We start from the raw sequence: 19,281 nt of genomic DNA, 5'->3' as shown, positions 1-19,281 counted from the left end.
TCTGGAATATCGTTGTTCCTGTATAACTCCATTTGGCAGGTAGGAAAAATGAGGCACACAAAACCAATATAATTTATCCAAGATTAAATAGAAAATTAGAAAATGAGCATATAGATTTCCTTACTCAATATTTTATCCAATTAGTTGAAATGTATATAGCATCTCATAGAGGACAGCCAAAGTACTTAGTATGGTTTCCTAGCTGTACATAGTAGTTGCTCAATTAAATCTTGATATTAAATCATTCAGGGAGAGGGTTTATGCTAGTTACTGATAATGTTTGTTTTGATGATATTTTTATTTTGAGTATAGAAACAGTAATACTTGTATTAATGTAGGTAAGAGGAAAATTAATTGAATTTCAGTACAAAACTTCAGCGAGTATTTTGCAATATAGGCTTTTATTTTGAATTTCTACTTTCATGACTTCAGGTTACCCTTGGTTTTTCGATCAGAGAAATTGAATCTCTGATTCTATTTTCTTCAAGGGCCTGTCTCTTCCTTTGTAGGCTGTTTTGCATACAGATCTTATTGTGTTAATGCTAAGTTTACTTCAGTATTTGGTATTAGATGATTTATGTAATACTAGTAGTGAAATGTTTTATTTTTATTTTATTTTATTTTTTAGAAGATTTTATTTACTTACTTGGGGGAGATAGAGACCTAGATAGAGAGAGCGGGGAGGGGAGGGAGAAGCAGGGAGCCGGATGTGGGGCTTGATCCCAGGACCCCAGAATCATGACGTGAGCCGAAGGCATATGCTTAACCAGCTGAGCCCCCCAGGTGCCCCGAAATGTTTTAATATATTGTAGCAGTGAAGAGATCTTTTTATTTATTTATTTATTGAATGATTGCTTTTAAGTAATCTTTTACACCCGACGTGGGGTTGGAACTCATAGCCCCGAGATCCACCTACTGAGCTAGCCAGGCACCCTGACGATATCTTTGACATGGTTTTGACCATGAGCATTATATATAATGAAATAAATTTCTGTTTTTAAATATTAATAACTGGAAATATGTTAATCTTTATATTTAACCAGGAATTCTGGGATCTTCATGTTGCCCCCTTCTTACATAGCTGCTAGTGTAGATGGAAGTTTATCTCAGTGTTAATGAATGCCATCACCATTCCCTTCCCCCCATCCTTGCTCGGGAGCCTAGTTTGCCTGCAGCTGCAGTGGTAGGCATCTTTCAGGAAGTGACCTTGGCTTGTATTAATCAAATTCAGAACACACAAAAAAGCTTCTTGCTAACATGCTGACTTGATGTAAAATTTTATCGCATCCATTTTCTTTCAAAATGAGGCCATCTTGTAAAAAGAAGATATACAGACGACTCCTCTAATTTAATATATAAAAGGCGCTTCTGCAAGCCATGCTTAAAAATACTAGATTTTAAATGTAGATTTTTTTATTGGCAAATATGCATAAACGTCATGAAGGCTTGTGAGTTGTTACTAGAAAATTACTTGTTTTAATGCTGAATTAAAAAAACTTTATGTATCAGCATCAAGTTTATTACTACCTTAACTGACATTAAATTGCTTTGGAAACTTTATACACTATATGGATTAATTTTGAAGTCTTCTAGCGGTCATATATTAAGGCACTTTTTTGTATTGGTTATACACTTTTATATATTGGCACTTTTGTATATTCTATATTTGGGTGTTCAGAAATAACTGGTTTCTAAATTTTGCTGGTTTGGATAAGAAAATGAGTATCTTACATGAAATCATTTTCTTAGATAGTGGTAGTGCCTACAGGGGCTTCTAAATAGAAGTTTAAATTTAAGTAAGACTGCTAAAACTCGACCACCTTCTATTAATGAGCAGTATTGCTAACTACTGATTCACGCATCTGCTTATTTAGGATTTAACTGATCATTTTGATAGAACTGTTAATATTGCCTGTTTCACTTTTATCATGTAATGCTTCTAAGAAATTTAGTCCTTTAATGTAGTATAATTAAGGTGTGTAAAGGTACAGATCTTCATTTTACCCTTGCTCAGTGTTAAATTTTGAATGCCGAAAACAGTTATTTAATGGATTAGTTTAGTGATGTTTACTGCATTCATAGATTTACATAAAATGAATGAACGAATGAATTAGGGAGCAGTTGTGTGTATTGCCAAAGGGTTCACTCTTGAGTTTATTGTGTGAAAAGATCACTCCTTGGTACTGAAGTGTTTGGAAAGGTGAAATATGGGAAAAGAAAGCTTAAACCTTAGGAGCTGTACCTGCATTTTGGTAGATGCAGAGTATGAAAAGGACAGGTATGTTGCATGTTTATATTAATGATTTGGAGAAGAGATGAGGAATTTATGCAAATAAAAAATTGGAATGTAAATAAAACTTAAAATGTTTTCATTATCTGAGTTATTTTTATTATTTATTTATTTATTTTTAAAGATTTTATTTATTTGACAGAGGGAGACACAGTGAGAGAGGGAACACAAACAGGGGGAAGTGGGAGAGCGAGAAGCAGGCTTCCTGCGGAGCAGGGAGCCCAAGTGGAGCAGGGAGCCCAATGCAGGGCTGGATCCCAGGACCCTGGGATCATGACCTGAGCCGAAGGCAGACATTTAACGACTGAGCCATCCAGGCACCCCTATCTGAGTTATTTTTAAAGCATTCACTGGAGACACACCAACATCTTTTTTTTCTTTATAAATTTTTAATTTAAATTCTAGTTTGTTAACAGTGCAATATTGGTTTCACAAGCAACATTGTCTTTCATGATATTATAAATTGTTCTTAGAATTGCAATCTCTTGGAGATAAATCTTTCTCCTTAACCTAAGTTCACTCTTTGTCTTGATTTGATACTAGCATTAATGATTAGTTTGTTAGATATTATAGGATAAAGAAACTGGTTTCAAGGAGAAAGATAATTACTCGATCATTTCTTCCCTCACATACCTGTTTAAAATACATGGTCTTAAGTAAAAATTGTCACCTTGAACTTAAAGTGTTCTTTGCCTCTCCCTAACCCCCTCAAAAAAAGAGAAGAAAAATCGAAAAATGAAATCCTAACAAGAAAATGAATATATGCAGTCCTGGTAGCCAATGAGTTAATGTTCATTTGCAGCCTGAGGGGTCAGCATGCAGTCTCTGTTTTCTGATTGGCTGCTAAAAGGTGAAATTGAAACCACTGTAAACTTTTGACCCTGTAGCAATTCTTGTGGAACGCCTTCCACTGGTGGAGCCCAGAGCTTCGCTCAGCTCCCCACCCAATCCTCCCACCCCCTTTCCTGTATTTATTTTGTGTGATCGTGCAGCACTGCATGCAGTTTTTCCAAGAGCCGGCGGGGTGCGGTGGTGGGGGGGGATGGGGGGGGATGGGGAGGCCGAACAGGCACCAGCAAGTGACTTGCTTACATGACTGTTTTAGTAACCATGTTAGTACTTACTACAACTTAGCCAAAGATATGGGGGCTTGTTAATAAACTGGTCTGCCAACTGGATTTTTTAGTTGTTTCCTTTAATCTCAAGGTAATTTTAAAAATGCAGAATGGTTATATTACTGCCATTGTTCATCAGTGGATAGTATTGTTGTGTAATCAAAGTGTATGGCATAGTTTCCTGGATATGTTGAGTTAAAAATAGCTTTCATTTTCAGCAACCTTTATATATGCCATTAATATTTCCTATGTCTCATGTGATTTTTACACAAATGGCTAACATTTTATGAAAGTTTTTTTCTTCTTTACTTTGTCTTTTATTATAAAGGCATTTTAGTTATGATAACTGTGGAAAATAATTGTAGAAATTATCTGTACATTTGAATTTCATTAATTCTCTGTCTCTCTGCTGAAGTAAGTGGTTTTGGGTTTGTTTTACAGTGACCACATCAGTCCTTCGAAAAAGGCAAGGTAGTTCTCTACTCTCTTTTAATATTCTCATTGGACTCTACGTCTTCATCTTCTGGTTCTTCCTTGTATCGCTGGTGTCTGGTGCCATGTAGTGAGTGGATGCTCATCACGTATTTGCTGAATGAACGGAGTTGCATTTTGGCCTATTGATACCTGCTTCTCCTTTTCTAATTAGTGATAGGTACCATATTTTGCTCATACTTCTTGCAGGCCAGTGTAACACTTGGCATCTCCTAGGTACACAGGAAGCATTTAATTAATTTAAATGTCTCATACAAGGTCCCTTCAAGAAGCTGGACTTCCAAAACGTAGGTTTTCTGAAAGCAAGCAAGGCTTCTGTTTTCACTGCATCATTTAAGTTTTTAGGTTGACTCCATATAGAATTAAACATTTATTGTAATTTATTAAATGACTATGTAGAATAAATTAGTATGAATCAGCTTAGTCCTTTCTAGTATATATCACGAGATAAGTAGTAATACATTGTTAGTTTTTTTTTAACCCTGTCCTTACTTTACTAAACATGTATATGCTGTAATTTGAAATAATTCCTGCCCTCCCTTGTAAAAAAGATTATGGTATTTAAAAAAGTTTGTCATCGGGGTGCCTGGGTGGCTCAGTCGTTAAGCGTCTGCCTTCGGCTCAGGTCATGATCCCAGTGTCCTGGGATCGAGCCCCGCATCGGGCTCCCTGCTCTGCGGGAAGCCTGCTTCTCCCTCTCCCACTCCCCCTGCTTGTGTTCCCTCTCTCGCAGTGTCTCTCTCTGTCAAATAAATAAAAAAAAAAAAAAAAAAAAAAGTTTGTCATCAATATATTACCAACGTACACTTGGGTACCAAATACATTTTTGCTTACTATTTATTAAAACACATAATGGACTAATAGTAAATAAATTTTTTCTTAAAGTTTTTTTTAAACTGTAAGTTTACACAGCTCCAAAAAAGTGGCACCTCTAGAAATAGTTTTAAATTTTCATATGATTTTTAACTTATATTTGGTTCTTCCCTTTCAGCTTAGCTACAGATTTGTTGGGGTTGACTGTTGCAAGTAAAATCTGTTGTTACAGTTTTGGAAAAAAACCCCAAAAAACAGCACCTATATATTTGATAAATCTGAATTGCAAAATAATGTTTCATTTACACCAATTTTATGTAACCCTTACCTTGAAATTGATGGGTAAACTTATTCTGTAGTGTTTTGGAGATGAGTGGGCAAGAGCCGACTTTTCCCAAAGAGGGTGATCCCCATCCGTATGATTTTTTTTTTTTAGGGAACTGAGGAGGGATTCCCTGGGAACAATGAGCTTAATACGATTAACAGTAGAGTCCTTGTTCCCTTTCCATTTTCAACAGCAGAAGAAAAACGTGTTCATGATCTTCAGTGGCCTCTTTTGCCCATTTACTGTTTCCAGGCATCAGGATTGTATAGTTTGGATTTTCTTCTCTGTCAGTTCCCCTCCCCCAGTTTGATTCTTTGTTCTGGCCTTGAGGCACATCTTCTCAGACTAGCTATTAACAAAGCTCAGTTTGATTTTTTTTTTCTTTCCCATTAGATTTCTACTGATGCAGGCTTTGATAATGTGGCTCCCATCAGTCACATTTTTCATTAATTCTAGTAGAAAAATTAATCCCCCCCCATATTTAGTATTTTGAGGACATGTTATTTAGTTTTTGTTAGTGTGATTTTTGTTTGTGTGATGGACCAAAGTCCAAATTACGAAAAGGGGTAAGAATATGCTTACTTTTGTTAAAAGTAAAAAATAAAGTCCCAAGAAATCTGCTAGGACTGTTGGCTTTGCAGAATCTTGGTTCTAGATAACTTAACTGCAGTTTTCCAGGTCCCCTACTTCACAGTACTTTTTATTTATTTATTTTTAAAAGTTTTATTTATTTGTTTTTTTAGTTATCTTTACACTCAGCATGGGGCTCGAACTCACAACCCCGAGATCAGGAGTCGCATGGTCTTCTGACTGAGCCAGCCAGACACCCCTGGTATATAGTACTTTTTAGCTTATCTACCCCTTGCAAGGTTCTGGTAGGCAAGCCAGTCATTGATCTATGACTTTTTGGGGATCACTGTAGTCCAACTGCACATTTCCTGGGAGGGGGACATTTTGGAGATGGTGTTTCTTTGGATCCAGGGGATTATGGGGTACAGATTAGCTTGGGTTAGCACTCCTTTGGGTATTTCTCACCAGCAGTGTAATACTTGTATTAATGTAGGTTCTCTTGCCAACCTTCCACACTAGGCAGCAGTACTTGTTTCCTGCTTATGGTACTAGGTACATTCTGACTCAGATACCTTTTCCTATCCACCCCTCTTGTTCTGTAGGTACTAACCCTACCCCACAACCTTTGTCCTTCCCCCATAAAAAGGAGCAAAACAAAAGAACCATTTCTGAAATGAAACTTGATTTAAAACTAGGCCAGAAAGCCTTGGGCTTTCTTTACAGAAGTTCTGCCTGCTTTTCCTTTCACCTTCCTCTAATTAAATTAGATATCATAAAAATTCAAGTAATAAAACATTGAATTCATTTAAACACTAAAACTAATGATTGTTTTTTTCCCCCTATTTTTTATTTGAATGTACTTGGACATTCTTAAGTTAGATGTCAAATTGTTGTTTGTTGACTAGTAATAGTTTTAATTAATTTTTAAAAAGATTTTATTTATTTGAGCGAGAGCTCGAGCAGGGAGGAGAGGGAGAGGCAGGCTCCCCACTGAGCTGGTAGCCAGATGTGGGGCTCTATTCCAGGACCCTGGGATCACCTTGAGCTGAAGGCAGACACTTAACTGGCTGAGCCACCCAGAGGTCCCTTAATTTATTGAGTATTTATGTATCAGGTACTGATAAGTAATTTAAGCATTTTCACTTAATCTTCGCAAGAACCTTGAGAAGATTGATTCCCGTTTTATGATCATAAATCTAAGGCTCAAAGAAGTCTTTAAGTTGGGTACCTAGTTAGTAAGTGAAAGCTGGGAGTTGAGTCTAGATCTGGTGGACTCCAGAGCTTCTGCTCTTTTTTTTTTTTTTTTAAAGATTTTATTTATTTATTTGAGAGAGAGAATGAGAGAAAGCACATGAGAGGGGGGAGGGTCAGAGGGAGAAGCAGACCCCCCGCCGGGCAGGGAGCCCGATGCGGGACTCGATCCCGGGACTCCAGGATCATGACCTGAGCTGAAGGCAGTCGCCTAACCGACTGAGCCACCCAGGCGCCCTGAGCTTCTGCTCTTAAACTGTATGCTAACAAGTAGTCATATTATTGTGGATTAGAAGTTATATTCCAAGAATCCGCTTCCTTTTGAAATCTCAATTATAAGCTAGAGACTATACTGTAATTAGAAATAGATATGTTAGTAGATATAATAGCTCTTTTTTATACTTTAATTGCATGGCATTTATACACTACCTGGATTTTCCTCCTATCCTTTTGTGAACCACATATGATGAGCTTCCTTGCTACCCCTCAATTTTCTCACCTTTAAATTGGGTTTCGCATGTGCAACAGACCCTTCACATGATGCAGCTAGATTGTGGTTGGTTGTTCCTATATACTCCATGTGGATTGGCTATGGCTATGATACAGAACTTGTAAATATATTGTTTTTTCTTGTACCGCCTCCCAACAGACTTGCCAATTCCAGCATGAACTTTAGGGTATAGTTATGGCTGTTGTCTTCATATATATACACCACTAGAATTATTGGTAGTCAGATTGTTGCTTTATTGTTATATTTGGAAGTTTGTAAGGTGAAGGTGAATGTTTTATTGGCTCACTTTCTTGCTGTACCAGAGGCTGCTTCCTCCAGTGCAAGAAAGCTGTTTATATGTTCATGTATTTTATTGCAGATTATTTTTGAAGAACTGCCTTTCATTTTCCTCTCCCACTTAAAAATATTTCCTTTCTTTTTGTGTATTATTTAAAGATTTTATTTATTTATTTGACAGAGAGCAGAAGCAGGGGGAGTGGCAGGCAGAGTGAGAGGGAGAAGCAGGCTCCCTGATGAGCAAGGAGCCTGATGTGGAGCTCCATCCCAGGACCTTGGGATCATGACCTGAGCTGAAGGCAGACACTTAACCGACTGAGCCACCCAGGCGCCCCTAAAAATATTTCTTGTTGGTGACCCAAGTGCACTCTTTTCTAGAGGGGAGGAAAACATCCATGGCTTTTTTCCCCTTCTCTTTTCCTTTTCTTCTTCCTTCCTTGCTTGCTTTATCCATCCACCCATCCATCTGGTAGATATTTATCTTTTTGGACTCGGATATTTAAGCATTAGCTTCTGCCACGATATTGATATATATATATTTTAAAGATTTTATTTGAGAGAGAGTGAGAGAGCAAGTGGAGCGGGAGGGGCAGAGGGAGAGGGAGAGGCAGACTCCCCACTGAGCAGGGAACCTGATGCAGGGCTCCATCCTAAGACCCTGAGATCACGACCTGAAACGAAGGCAGATGCAGAACCGACTTGAGTCACCCAGGCGCCCCTCAATATTGTTTTTATTTTATTTTTTAAAAGATTTTATTTATTTATTTGACAGAGAGAGACACGACGAGAGAAGGAACACAAGCAGGGGGAGTGGGAGAGGGAGAAGCAGGCTTCCCGCCGAGCAAGGGAGCCTGAGGTTAGGCTCGATCCCAGGACCCTGGGATCATGACCCGAGCCAAAGGCAGACACTTAACGACTGAGCCACCCAGGCGCCCCTCAATATTGTTTTTAATTGTTATTTGTTGAGCATTCCTTTTGGACAGGTGGGGACACCCCCAATTCACATTACTGATCTGGTTTGATTACTTTTCAGGACTTGGAGTTGGTTTCCTCAACCCCTGTTTTTCATTATCCATGTTTATAAACTGTGACAGGGTATATTGTATATGCTATACCTGACTTTTAAGCAGAAACAGTATTATACGGCAAAATAAGGCATCATCTCAAATTCCTAGGAAAAGGCCTTGTACTTGATATAGCATGTTTTGTTTTTGCTTGTTTCATATGTCCAGAGAAGGGAATGATCGGGAAGATTGACTTGTGTGTGACTAATAATACTACTTATATTAAAAAGAAAGGGCAATAAAATTCAATACCATTCCCCCCTTTTTTGTTTTCAGGATCAAAATACTTGCTGAACAGTGGAGTCACAGACCAATAAAAATAAGCTCCTACTTGAACGTCATTTGACTGGTTAGCCAGGTAATTCACTTTTACTTTGATTTCATCCTTTGTGATTTTCTGTCTACACCCTCTGAAGATCCTGACCTTTCCTTTTATGATTTAATCTTAAACTCGTGTCATATTTCATGTTTCTCTCTCTCTTTTTTTTTAGTTTTATTTATTTATTTGAGAGAGAGAGTGGAGGGAGGGGCAGAGGAAGAGACTCTTCAAGCAGACTCCCCACTAAGCGCAGAGCCCGAAGTGGGGCTCCATCCCGTGACCCTGAGATCATGATCTGAGCCGAAACTAAGAGTCGGATGCTTAACCGACTGAGCCACCCAGACACCCTCATGTTTTTTTCTTTAATGATAGCATTAATTGAATGACTGAATGGTCTTGAAATAAGTGGGTATATATGTATATTCATATATATGTGTATATATACAAACATAACTTTTTGGAGGAAGAAGGGAACTATGTGTTACAGTTTAATATGAGATACTACCCTCCTACCCCTTTTCCCTTAGTGTGAATACTTTAATGGGGTTTATTCAAAATCTGAATCCCACTTATTTTTAAAACTATTTCACCCTGTGAAGACTAGTTTCCCCAGATTGCTTGTGCTGGCATATAACATCTCATCTAGCACCAGGGTAGGAGAAATGAGAATAGAAAAAGTTGTCTGATAGCCAAGAAAGCAGTTATGCTTTGCTTAAATTTCTTTTTGTTAATAATAATACTGTCATTCTTTTGGTTAGCTCGGCTTGAAATCTGAGTCACCTTTGAACCGCCCCCCCCCCCCGCCCCTTTGATATATTAGCAATTTAGTAAACAGGCCTTATCTGGTTTTCTGTTTTCATGTCTCCTGTATTTGTACCACTTTCTGCTAATATCTTACTTCCTAGGCCAAGATCTTGTATTTATTCAAATGTCCCTTTACTCCCTCTTATCTACTGTTTCTAGCACTTGAAATTTTGCTTAGAAAATTTCCTTAAGTATGTCCCTTTAATTGCCTCTGTTTTGCTCTGAGTTTCTATTCCCTGGCTTACAGAAAAAAAGTACAAACTCCCTTCTCTGACATTTGAAACAGTCCTTTATCTGGGAATCTCTCTAAACCTCTGGTCTCAGCTCTTGCTGTTTCCCTATAAAATCCTTCAATTAATTATGGTATATACCCATTATATTCTGAACATAGTAGAGAACTATCTCCATGCTATTTATTAAAAAAAACCTCTTTATTTGGAAGTCATTTCCAATTTATGAAATTGACAAAAATAGAGTATAAAGAACATCTAGATAATCCTTTAGCCAGATTTACCCACTTGTTTATCGTTTGCATCTGTGTGTGCTCTCACTCTTTCCTTCCCTCTCTCTAAATGCATGCATAGTTCTTTTCTGAACTATTTGAGGGTAAGTTACATTTATTGAGCTTCTTTCTTCTAATACTTCTGTATTCCCTAAGAATAGGGTCATTCTCTTATATAACTATTGTACAGTTACCAACTTCATAAATGGACACTGACACAAATGTATGGTCTGTCTTCCAGTTTGGTCGGTTGACCTAATAAAGTCTGTTAACAGCATTTCCTTTGCTTCCTGTACAGAATCCAGTTTAGGGTCGGGTACTGCATTTACTGTATTTATTTCTCTTTAGCCTCCTTTTTCCTGGAGTATTTCCATAGCCTTTGTCTTTTATGGTATTGACATTTTTGAAGAACACAGCCCTTCCCCCCTTTTAATAGACTGTTCTTCATTTTATATTTCTCTGAAGTTTCCTTATGATTAGATTGAGGTTATGCATTCTTGGCTGGAATATTGTATAGGTGATGTGACATCCTGAGAAACATGCACAACTTCTGGAGACACATGATTTCTTCTGTCCCTTCTTGTGATGTTAATATTGATTTTTTGGCCAAGATGTTGCCAGATTTCTCCACTGTATAGTTTATTTTCCTTCCATGCAACAAGCATTTTGTGGGGAGATAATGCAAATACCATGGTTCTCATCACAATTTGCCCTAGATTTAACATTTGTTGATGATTTTTATTTGATCTTATTTTTCACTGTGTTGGTTCCAAAATGGTTATTTTCTGATTCCAGCATTCCCTTTATGAGTCAGCCCTTGACATTGTTCTGTAATCAAGGGCCCTGTCTGTCAGTTTGGACTCATGAATTACTAGGTTTTTCAGTTGATAAATTCATTACTCTACCTAATTATTTTGATGCTTCAGTTGTCCTAGGTTTAGAAAGTAGAACTCTTTTTTTTTTTGTAAATAAATATTTAAGCGATAGAAAGTGGAACTCTTAATCAGTCTCCCTGTCCTTATGGGGAGGAAAGTGTTAGAGACTAGGATCTTGCGGGGATGGGGGAAGGTGTCCTCATTGCTCGTGGGTTGACCCTTTCAGTGGATAGAGCTAGTAAAATATGCATGCTTATACACACATATGTGCATACACCAACATACTTGTACATAAGCACATTCATAGCAACATGCATATACATAGTTTAGAAATCATGAGTTTATATCAGTATGTCCAGCTTCACTCCCTGTCTACAGGGCTCTTTCTCTGCACTTACCATTTCATATTTTTATGTCCCTTTTTATGTTGTGAGAAAACTTGGCTCCCAACATTGTCAGTGCACTTACTCATTTACTCTATCCTATAATACATCTCAAATAATTTCAGAGTCATTTTGCCCATTTCACCACAGTAAACAAACTTAATTAAAGTGGAGAATTTATATGTAGTTCTTCACTGCCCAAGTGAAGAACTTAAAACCATCCTGCCCAAGACTGAGAATGAATAAATAAATATTGTATTCTTAAATTACTTGAATCAACCTCCCCTTCCTTTCTTGCTTTCCCTTTCCTCTGCACTTTTCACTTTTCACTCCAACTTTCTGTATTCATTTGAAATGTAATTAGGTTCCTTTGTTTTTCAGTTTTTTAAAAAGATTTTTTTAAGATTTATTTATTTATTTTTGAGAGAGAGAGAGAGAGCGCCCTAGTGCACAGGCCCGTGTGGGGAAGAGGGAAGGGGCAGCCAGAGGGGCAGGGGGAGGAGCAGAGGGAGAGGGAGAGGAAGAGAATGACAAGCCAACTCCCCACTGAGCGTGTGGCATGGAGCGTGATGTGCAGTTTAATCTTTTGACCCTGAGATCATGACCTGAGCTGAAACCAAGAGTCGGATGCTTAATTGAATGACCCACCCATGTGCACCCCACGTTTTTTAAAGTGGGCTCCATGATGGGAGCTGGGAGCCCCAGCGTGGGGCTTGAACTCAAGATCTTGAGATTATGACCTGAGCCAAAATCAAGTCGCTTAACTGACTGAGCTACCCAGGTGCTCCCAGTTTTTTTAATGCTCCTCATTCTGATTGGTTTTATTTTTGAATTTGTAGAAAACAAGGATATTTTCAAAAGTTAAAATTATACAAAAGATACACTTCCCTTCTGTATCCTTTCCATCCCATTTCCCCCATTTCACATAGGTAACCAACCTTGCTGTTCCCCCAGTCCCTTTCTCATTTATTTTTTACATAGTTTCCATTATGTGCATATACCATAGTTTACTCAAGCAGTAGCCTGTGTATAGGTATTATTTAGGTTGTTTCCAGTATTTTGCAATTAAAATAATGCTGCAGTGAATAACCTTGTGAATATATATTTTTACATTTTGGGAGTGTACCTTCAGGATAAGTTCCTGGAAGTGAGACTACTGGGTTGAAGGGTAAATGTGTATGTAGTTTTTGTTAGATACTGTCAAATCACATTCCATAAGGATTACACCATTTTGGATTCCCAACAGCAATGTATGAGAGTGACTGTTGTTTTTAACCACAGTCACACTGCAAAAGTTCTTTAACTCAGCATAATATATTTTTTAGATGTATCTGCATTATCGCATGTATCAGTAATTTCTTTTTATTGCTGAGTAGTATTCCATTTTGTGACTAGTTTCTCATTTTTGGCTACTGTGATGGACAAAGCTGCTCTGAACATTCAGGTACAGTACAGTCACTGTGTAGATTTTCCCCTCTTGAATAAATACCCAGGAGTGCAATTGCAGGGTCTTATGTTAAATGTATGCTTATCTTTTTATTTATTTTTTTTAAAGATTTTATTTATTTGACAGAGAGAGAGACGAGGAGAGAGGGAACACAGCAGGGGGAGTAGGAGAGGGAGAAGCAGGCTTCCCGCGGAGCAGGGAGCCCGATGTGGGGCTCGATCCCAGGACCCTGGGATCATGACCTGAGCCGAAGGCAGACGCTTAACGACTGAGCCACCCAGGCGCCCTGCTTATCTTTTTATTAAAAAAATTTTTTTTGTTTCAATTTTTAAATTAAATTCTAGGTAGTATATGCTTATGTTCTTTTTTTAAGATTTTATTTATTTGAGGGAGAGAGAGAGAGCGCGAGAGTGAGTGAGTGAGCAAGAGCGAGCACGAGCTGGGAGAGGGGCAGAGGGAGAAGCAGACTCCCCTCTGAACAGGGAGTCTGATGCGTGGCTCTATCCTAGGACCCTGGGATCATGACCTGAGCCGAAGGCATACACTCAACCAACTGAGCCACCCAGGCACCCCAAGTATATGCTTATCTTTATAAAAAAACCTGTGAAACTGTTTTCTGAAGTGGTTATATATTCCACCTGCAAGATAAGAGTTCAAGTTTGAATCGTTCCTATTTGGTATTGTCACTTCTTCAATTTCAGCCTGCATTTCCATGATATCTAATGATACCGTTAATAGTTTCTTACTAACCACACATATCTCTTCTTTTATGAAGTGTCTGTTTAAATATTTTGCCCATTTTAAAAATTGAGCAGTTTTCTTATTGTAGGCGTTTTTAAAAAGTATATATTCTGTCTACTGATTGTTCTCAGATACATTTTAAGAGTACTTTCTTTTTTTTCTCCCTTTTATTTTCTTAACTTTTTTTTGAAGAATAGGCATTTTGAATTTTCAAGTACAACTTACCAATTTTTTCTTTTGTGGTTAGTGCTTTTTTTACGTACTAAGAGATCTTTGCCTGTTGTAGGTTATGAAGCTCTTCTCCTGTGTTTTCTTATAGAAGTTTTATACTTCTGACTGATATTGAAGTCTCTGATCCACTTTGATTTAATTTTTGTGTATGATGTGAAGAAAGGATTGAGGATCAGTTTTTAAAATGTGGATATTCTGTTCCAGAGCTATCTATTGAAAAGACTCTCCTTTTTCCGTTGCATTGTCTTGCTAACTTAATCAACTGACTGTGTACAACAGAATCTCTTTCTGGTCTTTTTTCTCTTCCATTGATTTATATATCGGTCTTATGCCCACATACGTTGTCCTGATTACTATAGCTTTTATAGTAAGGTTTGAGAGTAAGTAATGTGAATTTTTCAACTTTTTTCCTTGTTATGATTGCTTTGGCTAATCTAGGGCTTTTGCATTTTGATACAAATTTCAGAATCAGTTTATCAATTCCTGTAGTTTTTTAATCACTCTGAGAAACTGCCCTGCAAAATCTAGCTAGCTGGGACATCTTAAACTGTGGTCATTATCTTGTCAATTCAAGATTGCTGGGCTCTTTTTGGGTTCCTTATCCCTGTGCTGTGATGTGGAAATTGCTTTCTGGCAGAAAAGCCTGGGTAGTGGTAGGATTCTTGTTGTTGCCTCAGATGTTTCCCGTATCTCACGGACCACAATTTTTCACTGCCTGTTCTCTGATACCTGAATGTAGTTTGTTATAATTTGTCCTGTTCACTGTAGGATAGCGTTTGTTACTTTCTCTGATTGAAGAGAAGTCCCACAATTGATTCTTGAGTTTATTAAAAAAAAAAGGCTCTTCTCATGTATTGGCCGATTTACAGTTTTGTTTTGTTTTTTTTTTTTGAAAAGATTTTATTTATTTGACAGAGAGAGACACAGCGAGAGAGGGAACACAAACATGGGGAGTGCGAGAGGGAGAAGCAGGCTTCCCGCTGAGCAGGAAGCCTGATGCGGGGCTCGATCCGAGGACCCTGGGATCATGACCTGAGCCTAAGGCAGACGCTTAATGACTGAGCCACGCGGGTGCCCCCGATTTACAGTTTTTTTAAAAAAAATTTTTTTTAGCATAGGTGCCAAAATACGTGTTTGTTAACCATAAAAATCTTCTTTTTTTAATTAACACAATGTATTATTTGTTTCAGGGGTACAGGGAACCATAAAATCTTCTTTGAGCATTTAAAAAAATATTTATTTTTTTAAACATTTTATTTATTTGACAGAGAGATAGAGAAAGAACAGTAGGCAGAGAGGCAGGCAGAGGGAGAGGGAGAAGCAGGGAGCCCGATATGGAGCTCGATCCCAGGACCCTGGGATCATGACCTGAGCGGAAGGCAGACGCTTAACTGACTGAGCCACCCAGGCGCCTATTTATTTTTTTTAAAGATTTTATTTTATTTATTTGACAGCGAGAGAGACAGCGAGAGAGGGAATACAAGCAGGGGGAGTGGGAGAGGGAGAAGCAGGCTCCCTGCTGAGCAGGGAACCCGATGCAGGGCTCGATCCCAGGACCCCGGGACCATGACCCAAGCTGAAGGCAGATGCCCAATGACTGAGCCACCCAGGCGCCCCCCAAAAATACTTATTTTAGAGAGTACGCGAGTGTGTGATCAGGGGCGGGGGTTGGGAGGGGCTGAGAGAGAGAATCTTGAAGCTGACTTCCTGTTGAACATGGAGCCTGATGTGGGGCTCAGTCTCACGGCCCATGAGATCACCACTGAACCAAAACCAAGAGTTGGATGCTCAACTGACTCAGCCACCCAGGTGCCCCTGAGCATTTTTTAAATTATTTTTTAATTTTTATTATTATTTTTTAAAGATTTTATTTATTTATTTTACAAAGGGAGAGAGACACAGCGAGAGAGGGAACACAAGCAGGGGGAATGGGAGAGGGAGAAGCAGACTTCCTGCTGAGCAGGGAGCCCGATGTGGGGCTCAATCCCAGGACCCTGGGACCATGACCTGAGCCGAAGGCAGACGCTTAACGACTGAGCCACCCAGGCCTCCCTGAAAGTGCATCCTTCTGTAAGCCTTGCTTTTCCTCCTGTAGGCTGGTTGGCAAAGGACAGTGAAATAGCCAGCACGCAGAACTACTGTTAATGCATGGCTGAGGATGTTGGTGATTTCATAAGCATTCTGGGCACTGCACTTCCATGAAGTAGGAATTGGGGCTCCACACCAGGTGCTGTTTCTCTCGTCTTCCCTGGGATGGAGGAAGTCCTTAGTAAGGGGCATGTTCTCATGAGGAGATAGTCACCACTGGAAAGTAGTTCAGCGCTTTAAAGATGTTGTTCCATTGCTTTGTTGTTTCTGAAAAGATAACTTTTATCCTTGTTCCTCTGTATGTATGATCCTTTTTCTTATCGCTGCTTTCAAGATTTTCTCTTTTTGTTTTTAAACGGTTTGACTCTGCTGTATTCAGGTCTAATTTCTTTGTGTTTGTTTTCCTTGGGATTCTTTGAGTTCCTTCAATGTATAGATTGGTGTTTTCATTAAGTTTGGGGAAGTTTTGCCCATTATTACCTCAAGTATTTTGTTCTTTTCCTCCTTCATCCTGATTTCTCTGACTCCAAATACTGTTTGTTAGATCATTTGATATTTCTTGCATATACTTAAGGCTCTGTCCGTTTTTCTGCAATTCTTTTCTTTCCGTTAGGCTCAGTTACTTTTTTCTGTCATTTCCAATCTGAGTAATATTCAAAAATAAAATGCTTTTTGTCTCATCTTAGAGCCCACGGTAGAAAGGGGCTTAAGATAAACTAATGGCTTTATCAAAGTTGTGTAACTAATTTGTGGTGCCATTGAATTAGAACCTAAATCTTGATTCTTTGCAAATGTCAGACCATTTTCTTTCTGTAATTTGTGAACTTTTATCTTGTAGTAAGTTGCTATCTTGTTAAATGTTCATGCTGCTATGTGTAGGAGTAGGGGTGGTGGTAGGGGATCTTCATTCATTTTCTGCAATTTTACAATGTTTAAGTTCTTCTTTGCTTTAAGAAATGATTTTCAGTGGAAGAATTTAAGTATCACTGAATTCAGTAATACCTTAAGAACTAATCTTTTAGATGACATTCCCCAGCAGTGAAGATATGTCTATGGTTATTCAACAGAAATTCATCTTTAACCACAGAAGTTTTAAAATCATGAGTTTTTAGACTCTCAGGTTATGATATCATTCATGGCCTTGGAAATTAACTCTTTGAAGTACAGTCTCTTACCAGTCTTTTTTACATGAAAATTTCTTAAACCAGTTTTTGTGTCATCTTAATTAAAATGAGACCACTATGTAGTTGGATAAAGGAATGAAAATATATTGCCAAGGTCAGGATAATTAATAAGTGCCTTTATATCACATTTTACTAACATTTTAGTTTCTAAAAAGTTCTGTCATAACCTTCTAGAGAATTTGATATTAAAAAGGTATTAGTAGCTGGGGCACCTAGGTGGCTCAGTCGTTAAGTGTCTGCCTTCGGCTCAGGTCATGATCCCAGGGTCCTGCGATCGAGCCCCGCATCGGGCTCCCTGCTCCGCGGGAAGCCTGCTTTTCCCTCTTTCACCCCCCCTGCTTGTGTTCCCTCTCTCCCTCTCAAACAAATTAAAAAAAAAAAAAAAAAAAAAAAGCAAGTACATTAGAGGCGCCTGGGTAGCTCAGTTAGTTGAGCAGGCAACTGTTGATTTCGGCTGGGGTCGTGGTTTTGGAGTCATAGGATGGAGTCCCAAGTCAGGCTCCAAGTTCACGGGGAAGTTGACTAGAGATTTCTCTCTCCCTCTGTCCCTCCCCCCAGCGCACCCTCTAATAAACAAACAAATAAATCTTTCAAAAGTAAAATAAAAAGCAGGTCCATTACACTCATTTTTGTAAAGCTAGAAACAAAAACTAAACATGGTTCAAGAACACACACGTGTGGTTTTTTTTTTTTTTTTAAGTTTTTAGCAAATAAATTACGATATCTGTTACTTCTGGGACAGAAGCAGAAGGAAGAGTAAGATGGAGAAACACACAGGGAAGCTGGTATACCTAGCAACTTTCCAGTTCTTAAGTAGTGGGTTCATAGGTGTTTTCTGAAGTACACTTCGTAGCACATATAATATATACTCCTCTTTATATAAAATATTGCATAATTTTAATGCTAAATTAAAAAACACTAATGTTAAGTTAAAAATGTTAAGTTAGGGCGCCTGGGTGGCTCAGTTGGTTAAGCGACTGCCTTCGGCTCAGGTCATGATGCTGGAGTCCCGGGATCGAGTCCCGCATTGGGCTCCTTGCTTGCCCCAGGCGCCCCTGTACTTGCTTTTTAAAAAAACCTTTGATTGCTTGTAATATTCACCCATGTTGTGTATAATTTATTTTTGCTACTACTATATTGTATTGTTTTGTATGGCTTTCTTTTTTAAATTTGGGATGGATGGTCATTAGTGTCCTCTGGTTTTTGATGTATGAATGAAATTTCTTTTTTTTTTAAAGATTTTATTTATTTATTTGACAGAGAGAGACAATGAGAGAGGGAACACAAGCAGGGGGAGTGGGAGTGGGAGAGGGAGTAGCAGGCTTCCCGCGGAGCAGGGAGCCCGACGCGGGGCTCGATCCCAGGACCCTGGGTTAATGACCTGAGCCGAAGGCAGACGCTTAATGACTGAGCCACTCAGGCACCCCATAAATGAAATTTCAATGAGCATTTTTGTGTATTTTGTTGCAAGATTATTTTTTAAATATTTTTAATTTAAATTTATTTAAATATTTATTTAAAAATTTATTTAAATATTTATTTAATATTTAACAAATAAATTTGTTAAAGTTTTTTTTTTTTTTTTATTTGAGAGAGAGAGAATGAGAGACAGAGAGCATGAGAGGGAGGAGGGTCAGAGGGAGAAGCAGACTCCCTGCCGAGCAGGGAGCCCGATGCGGAACTCGATCCCGGGACTCCAGGATCATGACCTGAGCCGAAAGCAGCCGCCCAACCAACTGAGCCACCCAGACGCCCCTTGTTAAAGTTTTTAAATATAAACTTGACTTTAACTGCCCATGTACTAAATTTGCTTTTCCTGTAGAACTTCTTTAGAAAAAGTAAATTTTCTTACTGAAATAGCCCTCTTTTATTAGCTAATTTATTTTATCTTATACCAGTCATTTATTATTTATCACAGGATTAGCAATATGCGCTATTTTCCTTACATAACTTTAAGTATAGTTTACATTCAGTAAAATTCACCAGCCTTACATTTATAA

At 38.4% G+C, this 19,281-nt stretch overlaps 1 protein-coding gene across 7 annotated transcripts in view; it reads left to right on the top strand.

Moving 5' to 3' along the window:
- Positions 1-19,281, top strand: part of NCOA3 (nuclear receptor coactivator 3) — a 134,817-nt gene that overhangs the window by 60,977 nt on the left and 54,559 nt on the right. For 6 of the 7 annotated variants that reach the window (XM_081832613.1, XM_081832612.1, XM_081832611.1 and 3 more), the window contains exon 2: positions 8,984-9,065. The exons of the other annotated variant lie outside the window; for it this stretch is intronic. The gene's annotated coding sequence lies outside the window, so the exon portion shown is untranslated. The remainder of the gene's footprint in view (positions 1-8,983; positions 9,066-19,281) is intronic. 7 annotated transcript variants of the gene reach the window in all.

Source organism: Leptonychotes weddellii, chromosome 10 (assembly GCF_054177405.1).
Source record: "Leptonychotes weddellii isolate Sample4059 chromosome 10, ASM5417740v2, whole genome shotgun sequence".
NCBI classification, from domain to species: domain Eukaryota; kingdom Metazoa; phylum Chordata; class Mammalia; order Carnivora; family Phocidae; genus Leptonychotes; species Leptonychotes weddellii.
This window is presented reverse-complemented; position numbering and strand designations above follow the sequence as displayed.